The 16,261-nt window shown below is 42.9% G+C and overlaps 2 pseudogenes; one reads left to right on the top strand and one right to left on the bottom strand.

Annotated features, from left to right (window-relative positions):
* The window catches only part of LOC124031222, a 64,337-nt pseudogene that overhangs the window by 16,353 nt on the left and 31,723 nt on the right, over window positions 1-16,261 (top strand).
* On the bottom strand, window positions 12,459-12,515 carry LOC124032468 (annotated as a pseudogene).

The raw sequence follows: 16,261 nt of genomic DNA, 5'->3' as shown, positions 1-16,261 counted from the left end.
CAATAAATCTACAAATGAATGAAAGAACACTCATTCCAAATGTAGTCAAACCATTATTACTGTCAGAGAAAAAAACTATTTCAGTCAACAGTTGTGAAATAAAAATGACTGGATTCAAGTGAAGCAAAAACATTTTCTTTTGAGTTCAACTATTCCAGCCTCATTCATGGGAAACTTCTGTTTTGCCTGTTCCGCAACGCTCCATGTTTGTGTGTAGCGACTCACAGTGTGTTGAATAACTGATCCTCCCCATAGGCTATTGTAGCACCATCCAGAATGCTGAAGTGCTATAGGGAGAGTTTTCATAGGCTGGAATATGGCTGTTATAAATGCATAAAGCAGCTTGTTATAAACAGCAGGTCAGAGAATGCTGCTGTCTTGTGCCAGGCTCAGCTGACGGGGAACTCTTCTCAAATAGTATTTTGTTAATGATCATTGAGAGCTCTCGTCTCCTCATTTCCCCTTTCAAATCAAATCAAATCAAATTTATTTATATAGCCCTTCGTACATCAGCTGATATCTCAAAGTGCTGTACAGAAACCCAGCCTAAAACCCCAAACAGCAAACAATGCAGGTGTAAAAGCACGGTGGCTAGGAAAAACTCCCTAGAAAGGCCAAAACCTAGGAAGAAACCTAGAGAAGAACCGGGCTATGTGGGGTGGCCAGTCCTCTTCTGGCTGTGCCGGGTAGAGATTATAACAGAACATGACCAAGATGTTCAAATGTTCATAAATGACCAGCATGGTCAAATAATAATAAGGCAGAACAGTTGAAACTGGAGCAGCAGCACAGTCAGATGGACTGGGGACAGCAAGGAGCCATCATGTCAGGTAGTCCTGGGGCACGGTCCTAGGGCTCAGGTCCTCCGAGAGAGAGAAAGAAAGAGAGAATTAGAGAGAGCATATGTGGGGTGGCCAGTCCTCTTCTGGCTGTGCCAGGTGGAGATTATAACAGAACGTGGCCAAGATGTTCAAATGTTCATAAATGACCAGCATGGTTGAATAATAGTAAGGCAGAACAGTTGAAACTGGAGCAGGAGCATGGCCAGGTGGACTGGGGACAGCAAGGAGTCCTCATGTCAGGTAGTCCTGGGACATGGTCCTAGGGCCCAGGCCAGTTGAAACTGGAGCAGCAGCATGGCCAGGTGGACTGGGGACAGCAAGGAGTCATCATGTCAGGTAGTCCTGGGGCATGGTTCTAGGGCTCAGGTCCTCCGAGAGAGAGAAAGAAAGAGAGAAGGAGAGAATTAGAGAACGCACACTTAGATTTACACAGGACACCGAATAGGACAGGAGAAGTACTCCAGATAAACAAACTGACCCTAGCCCCCGACACATAAACTACTGCAGCATAAATACTGGAGGCTGAGACAGGAGGGGTCAGGAGACACTGTGGCCCCATCCGAGGACACCCCGGACAGGGCCAAACAGGAAGGATATAACCCCACCCACTTTGCCAAAGCACAGCCCCCACACCACTAGAGGGAAATCTTCAACCACCAACTTACCATCCTGAGACAAGGCCGAGTATAGCCCACAAAGATCTCCGACACGGTACAACCCAAGGGGTGGGGGAACCCAGACAGGCCGACCACAACAGTGAATCAACCCACCCAGGTGACGCATCCCCCCCCAGGGACGGCACGAGAGAGCCCCAGCAAGCCAGTGACTCAGCCCCGTAACAGGGTTAGAGGCAGAGAATCCCAGTGGAAAACGGGGAACCGGCCAGGCAGAGACAGCAAGGGCGGTTCGTTGCTCCAGAGCCTTTCCGTTCACCTTCCCACTCCTGGGCCAGACTACACTCAATCATATGACCCACTGAAGAGATGAGTCTTCAGTAAAGACTTAAAGGTTGAGACCGAGTTTGCGTCTCTGACATGGGTAGGCAGACCGTTCCATAAAAATGGAGCTCTATAGGAGAAAGCCCTGCCTCCAGCTGTTTGCTTAGAAATTCTAGGGACAATTAGGAGGCCTGCGTCTTGTGACCGTAGCGTACGTATAGGTATGTACGGCAGGACCAAATCAGAGAGGTAGGTAGGAGCAAGCCCATGTAATGCTTTGTAGGTTAGCAGTAAAACCTTGAAATCAGCCCTTGCTTTGACAGGAAGCCAGTGTAGAGAGGCTAGCACTGGAGTAATATGATCAAATTTTTTGGTTCTAGTCAGGATTCTAGCAGCCGTATTTAGCACTAACTGAAGTTTATTTAGTGCTTTATCCGGGTAGCCGGAAAATAGAGCATTGCAGTAGTCTAACCTAGAAGTGACAAAAGCATGGATTAATTTTTCTGCATCATTTTTGGACAGAAAGTTTCTGATTTTTGCAATGTTACGTAGATGGAAAAAAGCTGTCCTCGAAATGGTCTTGATATGTTCTTCAAAAGAGAGATCAGGGTCCAGAGTAACGCCGAGGTCCTTCACAGTTTTATTTGAGACGACTGTACAACCATTAAGATTAATTGTCAGATTCAACAGAAGATCTCTTTGTTTCTTGGGACCTAGAACAAGCATCTCTGTTTTGTCCGAGTTTAATAGTAGAAAGTTTGCAGCCATCCACTTCCTTATGTCTGAAACACATGCTTCTAGCGAGGGCAATTTTGGTGCTTCACCATGTTTCATTGAAATGTACAGCTGTGTGTCATCCGCATAGCAGTGAAAGTTTACATTATGTTTTCGAATAACATCCCCAAGAGGTAAAATATATAGTGAAAACAATAGTGGTCCTAAAACAGAACCTTGAGGAACACCGAAATGTACAGTTGATTTGTCAGAGGACAAACCATTCACAGAGACAAACTGATATCTTTCCGACAGATAAAACCTAAACCAGGCCAGAACATGTCCGTGTAGACCAATTTGGGTTTCCAATCTCTCCAAAAGAATGTGGTGATCGATGGTATCAAAAGCAGCACTAAGGTCTAGGAGCACGAGGACAGATGCAGAGCCTCGGTCCGATGCCATCAAAATGTCATTTACCACCTTCACAAGTGCCGTCTCAGTGCTATGATGGGGTCTAAAACCAGACTGAAGCATTTCGTATACATTGTTTGTCTTCAGGAAGGCAGTGAGTTGCTGCGCAACAGCCTTCTCTAAAATCTTTGAGAGGAATGGAAGATTCGATATAGGCCGATAGTTTTTTATATTTTCTGGGTCAAGGTTTGGCTTTTTCAAGAGAGGCTTTATTACTGCCACTTTTAGTGAGTTTGGTACACATCCAGTGGATAGAGAGCCGTTTATTATGTTCAACATAGGAGGGCCAAGCACAGGAAGCAGCTCTTTCAGTAGTTTAGTTGGAATAGGGTCCAGTATACAGCTTGAAGGTTTAGAGGCCATGATTATTTTCATCATTGTGTCAAGAGATATAGTACTAAAACACTTGAGCGTCTCTCTTGATCCTAGGTCCTGGCAGAGTTGTGCAGACTCAGGACAACTGAGGTTTGGAGGAATACGCAGGTTTAAAGAGGAGTCCGTAATTTGCTTTCTAATAATCATAATCTTTTCCTCAAAGAAGTTCATGAATTTATCACTGCTAAAGTGCAAGTCATCCTCTCTTGGGGAATGCTGCTTTTTAGTTAGCTTTGCCACAGTATCAAAAAGGAATTTCGGATTGTTCTTATTTTCCTCAATTAAGTTAGAAAAATAGGACGATCGAGCAGCAGTAAGGGCTCTTCGGTACTGCACGGTACCATCCTTCCAAGCTAGTCGGAAGACTTCCAGTTTGGTGTGGCGCCATTTCCGTTCCAATTTTCTGGAAGCTTGCTTCAGAGCTCGGGTATTTTCTGTGTACCATGGAGCTAGTTTCTTATGAGACATTTTTTTAGTTTTTAGGGTGCAACTGCATCTAGGGTATTGCGCAAGGTTAAATTGAGATCCTCAGTTAGGTGGTTAACGGATTTTTGTCCTCTGGCGTCCTTGGGTAGGCAGAGGGAGTCTGGAAGGGCATCAAGGAATCTTTGTGTTGTCTGTGAATTTATAGCACGACTTTTGATGTTCCTTGGTTGGGGTCTGAGCAGATTATTTGTTGCAATTGCAAACGTAATAAAATGGTGGTCTGATAGTCCAGGATTATGAGGAAAAACATTAAGATCCACAACATTTATTCCATGGGACAAAACTAGGTCCAGCGTATGACTGTGAGAGTGAGTGGGTCCAGAGACATGTTGGACAAAACCCACTGAGTCGATGATGGCTCCAAAAGCCTTTTGGAGTGGGTCTGTGGACTTTTCCATGTGAATATTAAAGTCACCAAAGATTAGAATATTATCTGCAATGACTACAAGGTCTGATAGGAATTCAGGGAACTCAGTGAGAAACGCTGTATATGGCCCAGGAGGCCTGTAAACAGTAGCTATAAAAAGTGATTGAGTAGGCTGCATAGATTTCATGACTAGAAGCTCAAAAGACGAAAACGTCATTTTTTTTTTTTTTGTAAATTGAAATTTGCTATCGTAAATGTTAGCAACACCTCCGCCTTTGCGGGATGCACGGGGATATGGTCACTAGTGTAGCCAGGAGGTGAGGCCTCATTTAACACAGTAAATTCATCAGGCTTAAGCCATGTTTCAGTCAGGCCAATCACATCAAGATTATGATCAGTGATTAGTTCATTGACTATAATTGCCTTTGAAGTAAGGGATCTAACATTAAGTAGCCCTATTTTGAGATGTGAGGTATCATGATCTCTTTCAGTAATGACAGGAATGGAGGTGGTCTTTATCCTAGTGAGATTGCTAAGGCGAACACCGCCATGTTTAGTTTTGCCCAACCCAGGTCGAGGCACAGACACGGTCTCAATGGTGATAGCTGAGCTGACTACACTAACTATGCTAGTGGCAGACTCCACTATGCTGGCAGGCTGGCTAATAGCCTGCTGCCTGGCCTGCACCCTATTTCATTGTGGAGCTAGAGGAGTTAGAGCCCTGTCTATGTTGGCAGATAAGATGAGAGCACCCCTCCAGCTAGGATGGAGTCCGTCACTCCTCAGCAGGTCAGGCTTGGTCCTGTTTGTGGGCGAGTCCCAGAAAGAGGGCCAATTATCTACAAATTCTATCTTTTGGGAGGGGCAGAAAACAGTTTTCAACCAGCGATTGAGTTGTGAGACTCTGCTGTAGAGCTCATCACTCCCCTAACTGGGAGGGGGCCAGAGACAATTACTCGATGCCGACACATCTTTCTAGCTGATATGCACGCAGAAGCTATGTTGCGCTTGGTGATCTCTGACTGTTTCATCCTAACATCGTTGGTGCCGACGTGGATAACAATATCTCTATACTCTCTACACTCGCCAGTTTTAGCTTTAGCCAGCACCATCTTCAGATTAGCCTTAACGTCGGTAGCCCTGCCCCGGGTAAACAGTGTATGATCGCTGGATGATTCGCTTTAAGTCTAATACTGCGGGTAATGGAGTCGCCAATGACTAGAGTTTTCAATTTGTCAGAGCTAATGGTGGGAAGCTTCGGCGTCTCAGACCCCGTAACGGGAGGAGTAGAGACCAGAGAAGACTCGGCCTCTGACACCGACCCGCTGCTTAATGGGGAGAACCGGTTGAAAGTTTCTGTCTGCTGAATGAGCGACACCGGTTGAGCGTTCCTACAGCATTTCCTTCCAGAAACCGTGAGAAAGTTGTCCGGCTGCGGGGACTGTGCCAGGGGATTTATACTACTATCTGTACTTACTGGTGGCACAGACGCTGTTTCATCCTTTCCTACACTGAAATTACCCTTGCCTAACGATTGCGTCTGAAGCTGGGCTTGCAGTACAGCTATCCTCGCCGTAAGGCGAGCACAGCGGCTGCAATTAGAAGGCATCATGTTAATGTTACTACTTAGCTTCGGCTGTTGGAGGTCCTGACGAATCGTGTCCAGATAAAGCGTCCGGAGTGAAAAAGTCGAGGAAAAAATAAATATATGAACGGTAATTAAAAAGTGAAACCCGTAAAGTTGTCAGGTAGCAAAATAGGTTGGCAACAAAACGACATATGTAACCATGGTGCTTGTGAACGTACAGACCTTGGACCTATTGTGGACTGAGCTGACCTCATTGTTTGAATTGTTTACTTTTTTCCCCCAGGGAGTCGAGCAACAGTTAGCAACGCTGTATTGTTGAGGAGACAATTGACTGAGAGAGGAGTGAGAGGGAAATGTCTGAACAACCGAGTTAAACCTGTGGTTTTGGAGTAGAGATAAAAGACTGTAAGCCCGACCAGATGTTTGTATCGTGTTTTGAAGTGCTCCCTTTATACAGAGAGTGTGGTATGGGAGAAAAGACAGCTCATGACTTCTCACAAAGAACAAAAGGGAAACATTCATGTTGGTGTATGTTGTTCTTTGAATCATTGGGTTTCGCTGTGCAAAGCAGAGGAATCTTCTGTGGTTTTGAAAGTTTTGATAGTGAAAAAAGGAGCAGTTGCCCAGTATGGAGTAAGCAGAAAGAGGCCCATTTTCCCAATATGACCTAGACAGCAAAGAGGCCCCACATTCACTTCAGAATGCAGTATTGGTGAGTGTTGACATGAGGGCTGTGTGATATCGTTTTACGCTTCTCTCACACAATCGCCTGTCTCTTGTGCCTCCATTTTGAAGCTGTGTTCGCTAAAAACCGTGGTTTGAGTTTTAGTCCTTTTGAAAGGTAACAGCTGTAACAATTCAAAGAATGCTTTGAATAATTTATGAAAATGTAAGGTACCTGAACTGAATACACTCCCACACATGTTCTTAACTGGCTAGAAAGAGAAGAATCCTCCAACTCACACTCCCACCATTTTATAATATTTTTCCATTCCAAAATCATGACTAAATCGTTTATCATCTCCGTGATCTACCAGAAGACCCAAGGGAGCTTTAGTGCCTTCATGACACAGCCCTTCCCAATATATGATACGTAACAGACAAATTCAAATCAGGACCTCATAGCCAGTTCCAATGCTGATTTTCAATCTTTCTTCTAATCAAGGGCTGATTTAGACATAGGACACAGTAGTCCGGATTTCCAGGCTTGAATTTGAATACCTCTGATAAATAATCTCTCTCTCTCTCTCTCTCTCTCTCTCTCTCTCTCTCTCTCTCTCTCTCTCTCTCTCTCTCTCTCTCTCTCTCTCTCTCTCTCTCTCTCTCTCTCTCTCTCTCTCTCTCTCTCTCTCTCTCTCTCTCTCTCTCTCTCTCTCTCTCTCTACAGCAATCATATGTGTCCTCCAGCCACCAGATGGCACCCCCCTGTCCCAACAGCAGCAGCAACAGCATTGTCGGGGGAGTGGATCAGCTGAGTAAAACTAACCTGTACATCCGCGGTCTTCACCCCGGGACTACAGACCAGGACCTGGTTAAGCTATGCCAGCCGTAGGTCTTCTTCTCCTACTTGCCCACTTTCTTTTACACGGGTAGGGTGAAGTTGCCTCTAGATGCTGATTTAAGATCAGTTTAGTATTTTCATCCTGGTGGGTAGGAGTGGGATAAACAAATCCTAGATCTTTGCCCACAGGTGAATTCTACCTGGAGCTCTTCAATAGGTGCTACTTTGCCACAAAGTGACTACAGTTATTACTGTCAGGCTACCTATATAAGAGCCTACCCTCAGATCAGAACTGGTTGACTTTGCTGCATTATGGTTGGCTATATAACCTACATGTGTTTGCGACAAGGGTTGTTTTGGCTGTATATTCTAAACAGACTGGTGAGCCTCAGCAGGAGAAACCCCCCCCCCACACACACACACACACAACACAACACAACACGACACAACACAACACATACAGTCAAAAAAGGCAGGCTTGCTTTCACTAACAAATAGTGTAACATCCAGCCCAGGCACCAGAAAAACCACACCAGGAGGGTAACAGGAGGTAGGGGCTTAGGTGCTGGGGGGTGTGGGAGCGTGAAACAGAAACAACAATGTGGACACACACTGAGTGTGTCCCAATAATATATCCTTTCTCCTGAAGCGTGCACTTGTTCACTACTTCCAACAAATCTTAAAGCATTGGATTGGTGGAGCCATGGGCCAGTTAGAGTTTCCACCATATTTATTATCAAATCAGTGAAGGGAAGTGACAATTGCACACTTTGGGAAGAAGGAGAGAGAATTGGTATGCAGACATAGCCTCTGTTAATAGCATACAGTTTGGATGCATTCTAATTATGTTTAGATAAGTGAAGGAGTGTAGAGTGAGTGACCTAGAGAGGACTATGAATTTTTAATTGCTATTTAAAACAGAAAACTCGGACTTACCAGGGTAAAGCCTGGAGATTGACATCAAGTTGGAGAGGGAGGGGTGGGTTTGTGTAATATGTGTTGGAGTAGGGGAGGTGGGGGGCATTGGCGGAGAAGCGAACCTTGGAGGTCAAATGCAATTGACTGGGAAAAGAATAGCATGGCATGCTGGGTAAAGAATGCCACAGGCCTGTAAGTGGGTCAGAGTTAAGACCTTCTACCCCATCCTCCCCTCCCTACGACACACACACACACACACACACACACGCACACACATACACACACTTTACAACAACTGTTGATAAAGTTGAGGTAGGAGCAAGGTCAGAGAGTTACTGCCACACAACCTTTGAACTGTTCAACAGGATGCATGACTTTGTTAATGACAACACAAAATATTTCTCTCTCTCTCCAATACAAAACAGGGCACATCCCCACCAAAAAGTTAGTGGGCATTGAGTGTTTATGTATGGCCGTGGTCATATGGCTCAAGGTAGAAATGTCCTCCTATTCACAAATCTAAAATCCGATTACCTAACTTCCAATTGTAACCTTAAAACCTTTTGTGACTAGGGGGCAGTATTTTCATTTTTTGAAAAATAACGTTCCCGTAGTAAATGGGATATTTTGTCAGGACAAGATGCTAGAATATGCATATAATTGACAGCTTAGGATAGAAAACACTCTACATTTTCCAAAACTGTAAAAATATTGTCTGTGAGTATAACAGAACTGATATTGCAGGCGAAAGCCTGGGAAAAATCCAATCCGGAAGTGCCTCATGTTTTGAAAGCGCTGCGTTCCAATGCATCCCTATTGAGTAGTGAATGGGTTATCAACCAGATTACCTTTTCTCCGTAGTCCCCAAGGTGTCTACAGCATTGTGACATAGTTTTACACATTTATATTGAAGAATACCCGTAAGCGGCTACATTGCGCGACTGGTCACCTGATGGCTCCCAGAGTGATTCTCGCATGAAATACAGAGGTAGCCATTATTCCAATCGGTCCTACTGAAAAAACAATTGTCCCGGGGGATATATTATCGAATAGATATTTGAAAAACACATTGAGGATTGATTATAAACAACGTTTGCCATGTTTCTGTCGATATTATGGATCTAATTATTAAATTATTTTGGGGCGTTTTGGTGACTGCAATTTCCGGGCGATTTCTCAGCCAAATGTGAAGAACAAACGGAGCTATTTCACCTACAAAAATAATATTTTGGGAAAAAAGGAACATTGGCTATCTAACTGGGAGTCTCATGAGTGAAAACATCCGAAGCTCATCAAAGGTAAACAATTGAATTTGATTGCTTTTCTGATTTCCGTGACCAAGTTACCTGCTGCTAGCTGGACAAAATGCTATGCTAGGCTATCGATAAACTTACACAAATGCTTGTCTAGCTTTGGCTGTAAAGCATATTTTGAAAATCTGAGATGACAGGGTGATTAACAAAAGGCTAAGCTGTGTCTCAATCTATTTCACTTGTGATTTTCATGAATAGGAATATTTTCTAGGAATATTTATGTCCGTTGCATTATGCTAATTAGTGTCAGTCGATGATTACACTCCCTCATGCGGGATGGGGAGTCAGAGGTTTTAACCAACAGAGGAATGAAAGAAGATCTGACTCTGTGTCAGAGTTTAGGGGCAACTTCATGTGTGGCTAACGGCCATGCTTTAGGACCCAGAGGTGGAAAGAGAGTGTGGGAGCAGAGGACAGTTGAGAAAGAGAGAGGGGACAGGAAGGGGTGAAGGATCCAGTTACACTTTACACTCCACCCCAGTACTCTGTTAGGGCCAGCTTGTGGAACACCAGCCACCCTCGCTGACTGCATTACACAGAGACAGTGGAGGGAAGGACCTCTCTCTCTCTGACTAGCAGAAGTCAGGATGGCCGAGCGGTCTAAGGCGCTGCGTTCAGGCCACAGTCTCCACGTAGGTTTGAAGGCGTAGGTTTGAATCCCACTTCTGACATCCATTTTACTTCACTATCCTATACCATTGTACTGTAAAGTTACACTGCATACTACTAAGCAGTCCTTTAAATGTCCTATTCTACTGCTCTTTGTTTATATTGTAGGAAATTTGGGGGGTAGCCCCGACCGGGATTCAAACCTGGGTTCAGCGACTGTCAAGCCAACACCTTAATTAACTCTATTATGTTTTGCTATATTTTTCCTTCTATACAGGACAGTCTGTGTCACATTAGACAGTCAGTTCTCTAATGTGCCACCATTTTGGTCGAATAGGCCTATGTTCATAAATATTTGCTGTGTTCATAAATATTTGCTATGTTCATAAATATTTGCTATGTTCATAAATATTTGCTGTGTTCATAAATATTCGTTGTGTGACCTCAAATTTTTATTTGGTAGCACCAGTGCACTTAGAAAAATATTCACCCAGATAATACATTGAACAGCAAAACTGATGTTGTGCCTCTGGGTTTGGGAGCAAGCAAAGTTGTTACATTTGTTTGTTTGTTTCATGTCCCATGAGCCCTGGCTGTTTTTACATTTGTATCATCATCAGAGTGGCGTGCCTTGTGAGCATGTTGATACGATACTTTGTATAATTTGACCTCTAACCTGTGAGAGTGAAATTCAGCCACACTTGATGGACAGTAGAAGTGATTTGCTTCTGTATTGATAAAAGCAGGGGCGCAACTTAGGTTTTAGAAGTTGTTTTTTTATCCTGTCGGCTGAATCCTGTCAGCCTACCCGACCGCTCGGAGGCATCTGCATGGTCCTGAAGCACACCGTTGCCTTATTTTGTATCACATTCAATGATTAAACTGGGGGGGACAAAAATGCAATTTCAGAATGTGGACATGTCCCCCCCATCCCCAGTGAAAATTGCAATCCTGGATAAAAGTAAATACCAATTTGTTAGTCTTCACCTGGATTTTACTACGTGAAAAACAACGAAGGCTTTTAATACGTTTCAAAATTACGTACTGCTTGCCTATTGGTCTGATGTGTGTGTGTGTGTGTGTGTGTGTGTGTGTGTGTGTGTGTGTGTGTGTGTGTGTGTGTGTGTGTGTGTGTGTGTGTGTGTGTGTGTGTGTGTGTGTGTGTGTGTGTGTGTGTGTGTGTGTGTGTGTGTGTGTGTGTGTGTGTGTGTGTGCGCATGCATAATTACCCAGCATTAGGAAGTGTTTATGTCTAAATGTTAGGGAGGATACACAAAATGTCCGATAGTCACCCCCTCCTCATATGGTCTGATGATGTCATGTTTATGTGTTTTTGTTTTGAAGGTATGGGAAGATTGTTTCCACCAAGGCCATCCTGGACAAAACCACCAACAAGTGCAAAGGTGAGAGTTCAGAGTTCAACAGGTTGTTTGGTTCATGGCACAGATGCCATTTACATTTAACCTGGAAAGATAGTGTTAGTGTCCAGTGTTGTGTTGTTAACTGTGTCTCCTTAAACAAGCTCATGGATTTATGGACTCAAACTCGATCCCAACTGCATTATACAATATTTGATGGTATTAGGCTATATAATATAATGTTAAAGTATTAGTCTGGTTACAGGTCTACTAATATACTGTATAAATCTATAAATCCACTAAACTTTAGACATTTTACAGATTGTCTTTAGACTTTAAACACCTGTAGTTAATCTAACAGCCATTTGAATTACAATCTTACTTATCAATCATGAACATTTTGTACAAATATAAAAATGTGTGTGTATATGTGTTGTGTAGGCTATGGCTTTGTGGACTTTGACAGTCCGACAGCGGCCCAGAAAGCAGTGACCTCCCTGAAGTCCAGTGGTGCCCAGGCTCAGATGGCCAAGGTAAGACACACACTCATTTACATCAACTCCACACACACACTTTATATATTCACAGTCACACATGACCTGTTATAAACGTTTCTATTAGGAGTTCAATCACAACATCAATGTGACTCCTTACATCCTCAATTTCTTTATTTCTTTGCCAAACTCATATGAACAAAATGCTATTGTATACTATGGTATAAATACTATAGTATTCACTGTAGTGTTTTTGCAGACTTTACTGTAGTATTCACTGTAGTGTATTTACTGTAGTATACTGTAGTATTTACAGTTAGCTATAGTATAAAGAAAACTATAACAAAACTGTAGTATATACTATAGTAATTAATGTACTGTTTTCTGGATTGTAGTATACTTTAGTATTTACTGTAGTGTTTTTGCGGACATTACTGTAGTATTTACTATAGTGTTTTTGTTTTATTTTCTGTGACATAGAAGTGGAGGCTTTCTCCTTCAGGAAACCTACTGGAGAAATACTAAAAGAGCAGATTTACCCTAACCTGTATGTAGGTAGGACTGGGGTCTGAACGGATAGTTCAGCGCTTCTGCTCTTTTCTAGAACTTGTAGGGAACATCATATATGATCTATACTTTGCATGTCGGTTTTTCAGATATTGGTGGCACAGATTGCAATATAGGGGAATGGGCAGAGTATATGCAAATTAAATACTTTAGTATTTACTATAGTGTGACTGGAACGAATTGCAAAAATCGCTGAAGTTGGAGGCTTTTATCTCACTCACCAACTTCAAACATCTGCTATCTGAGCAGCTAACCGATCGCTGCAGCTGTACATAGTCTATTGGTAAATAGCCCACCCATTTTTACCTACCTCATCCCCATACTGTTTTTATTTATTTACTTCTCTGCTCTTTTGCACACCAATATCTCTACCTGTACATGACCATCTGATCATTTATCACTCCAGTGTTAATCTGCAAAATTGTAATTATTCGCCTACCTCATGCCTTTTGCACACAATGTATATAGACTCTCTTTTTTTCTACTGTGTTATTGACTTGTTAATTGTTTACTCCATATGTAACTCTGTGTTGTCTGTTCACACTGCTATGCTTTATCTTGGCCAGGTCGCAGTTGCAAATGAGAACTTGTTCTCAACTAGCCTACCTGGTTAAATAAAGGTGAAATAAAAATATACAAAAAATTAAAAAGGGTAGTGTTTTTGCAGACATTACTGTAGTATTGACTACAGTTTTTTTTCCGGATATTACTGTAGTATTTACTATAGTATCCTACAGTATACTACAACATTGTACTACACATGATCGAGGGATACTACAGTGTGTAGTATACTATTCTACAGTATACTACAGTTTACTATAGAATTCTGTAGTAAGTACTGTAGAATTCTATAATAAACGGCAGTATTTTTTTATGTGGGAGTGTTCAGCAAACCTGAACTTTCAAATAATTGATTTGATTTGATAGGGAATTGACAGTTAGTTCTGCCATGTTGGCATCTATATTGAACTACAAAAAGGAGAGACAGTGTTCATGCAAACACACTCCCTCCAACATTCCCAGTGGTTACAAAGGTGAGCTCTTATACTGTATGTTGTTATGGCCTGAATGGTGATAAGTGTTCTCTTGGCACCTTCTCAAGATCTTAGTTAGCTGGCAGTTGGCTGGGTGGGAGGGTAAAGAGGTCACAGCATCTGAGGAGAACAGGAAGTCTATCAGATGGAATGGAACTGGTTGTTTCTCCTCTGCCCTCTCTTCACTCTTCCTCTCCTCTTCACCTCTATTCTCACATCTCCCCTTGCCCATTTTCACCCATCCCACTATCCCTCTTTCCCTCCTCCTTTGTGTGGCTAGCAATATGTGTGTCCTGCTAAGCGGCTCCTGCTGTGGGCCTTGTGCTGAGCTCTTTGTGTGGGTGTTTGCAGTCAAAGGGACTGTTGTGGGCCCATTAAGCTTATCCCTCTGTGCCTCTCAGGCCCCCCATTGAGAGGGCCCCGGGAAGGGTGCCACCACACCCGCCGTCAATGACAATGACAATGAGCTGGCCTGTGCCTGCCTGGGTTTTATATCTGGGCCTGGGGCTGGCACTAATTGTTTACTCCATGTCTAACTCTGTGTTGTCTGTTCACACTGCTATGCTTTATCTTGGCCAGGTCGCAGTTGCAAATGAGAACTTGTTCTCAACTAGCCTACCTGGTTATATAAAGGTGAAATAAAAATAAAATAAAAAACTGTAGGACTACAATCCCTCCAACCCAGCCCTGCAACAGGGTCCAAGTCACTTCACTACTACAGAGCAAAGATGGAGCAGCACAGGAATTAATACGCTAACTTCAGAATTAAGACGGGCCTTGCAACTGAAAATCAGGGTCCATCTAATCACTCCTCCTGCTACCCAGATAATGTATCCAAGCACTCACTGTAATAGAAGTTAGAACACAATAGTCTAACTTACATAAACAGTATACAGTGGCAAGAGAAAGTATGTGACCCTTTGGAATTACCTGGACTTGCATAAATTGGTTATAAAATGTAATCTTCATCTAAATCACAACAATAGACAAACACAGTCTGCTTAAACTAATAACACACAAACAATTATATGTTTGCATGTCTTTATTGAACACGGTGTAAACACTCACAGTGCAGGGTGTAAAAAGTATGTGAATCCTTGATTTTAAAAGCTGGTTGACCCTACTTTGGCAGCAATACCCTCAACCAAACCTTTTCTGTAGTTGTGAATCAGACCTGCATAACAGTCAGGAGAAATTTTGGACCATTCCTCTTTACTAAACTGTTTCCATTCAGCAATATTCTTGGGATGTTTGGTGTGAAACGCTCTCTTGAGGTCATGCCACAGCATCTCAATCGGGTTGAGGTCAGGACTCTTACTAGGCCACTCCAGAAGGCGTATTGTCTTCTGTTGAAGCTTTTCTGTCGTTGACTTACTTTTGTGTTTTGGGTCGTTGTCCCGTTGCATCACCCAACTTCTGTTGAGCTTCAATTGGCGGACAGATAGCTTTACATTCTCCTGCAGAATGTCTTGATAAACTTGGGAATTCATTTTTCCATTGATGATAGCAAGCTGTCCAGGCCTTGAGGCAGCAAAGCAGCTCCAAACCATGATGCTCCCTCCACCATACTTTACAGTTGGGATGAGGTTTTGATGTTGGTGTGCTGAGCCTTTCTTTCTCCACACGTATGTTGCCTTTCCTTCCTCGCCTCCAGACCGTAGTCAGGATGGCTCAGGGGAGACTTCACTTGCTAGCTCCGGGGCCAGGGCAATTTACGGATGCTCTGGGGAAATTCCCACATTTGGGGATCTTATCCGCTACTAATGACGAGTTAGTCTGGAATTCCACTGAAATAGTTCACTTTTATTAAAACTTGTACATCATTTGAGGTAGTCTGAATGACAAAATAAAATAGTGGGCTATTGTACGTACGGCTACATCCTCATCACACAATATTGCATTCAAAACCCAAAAGTTAACTTACTGCGTTACCCATAATGCACTTCAGTGTTTTAAAGCTATACCCATACTTTATCAACACATAGTGTTGTGTGTTCCTTCCAAACAACTCAACTTTAGTTTATTCTGTCCACAGAATATTTTGCCAGTAGCGCTGTGGAACATCCAGATGCTCTTTTGCGAAGTTCAGACGTGCAGCAATGTTTTTTTAGGACAGCAGTGGCTTCTTCTGTGGTGTCCTCCCATGAACACCATTCTTGTATTGTGTTTTACGTATTGTAGACTCGTCAACAGAGATATTAGCATGTTCCAGAGATTTCTTTAAGTCTTTAGCTGACACTCTAAGATTCTTCTTAATACCTCATTGAGATCTGCGCTGTGCTCTTGCAGTCATCGTTGCAGGACAGCCACTCCTAGGGAGAGTAGCAACAGTGCTAAACGTTCTCCATTTATAGACAGTTTGTCTTACCGTGGACTGATGAACATCAAGGCTTTTAGAGATACTTTTAACTCTTTCCAGCTTTATACAAGTCAACAATTCTTAATCTTGCGTCTTCTGAGATCTCTTTTGTTCGAGGCATGGTTCACATCAGGCAATGCTTCTTGTGAATAGCAAACTCAAATTCTGTGTGTTTTTTATAGGGCAGGGCAGCTCTAACCAACATCTCCAATCTCGTCTCAATGATTATACTCCAGGTTAGCTGACACCTGACTCCAATTTGCTTTTGTAGAAATCATTAGCCTAGGGGTTCACATACTTTTTCCAACCTACACTGTGAATGTTTAA

Source organism: Oncorhynchus gorbuscha, linkage group LG03, assembly GCF_021184085.1.
Source record: "Oncorhynchus gorbuscha isolate QuinsamMale2020 ecotype Even-year linkage group LG03, OgorEven_v1.0, whole genome shotgun sequence".
Classification (NCBI taxonomy): domain Eukaryota; kingdom Metazoa; phylum Chordata; class Actinopteri; order Salmoniformes; family Salmonidae; genus Oncorhynchus; species Oncorhynchus gorbuscha.
The sequence above is the reverse complement of the archived record's forward strand: the minus strand, read 5'-3'. Positions and strand labels throughout refer to the sequence as shown.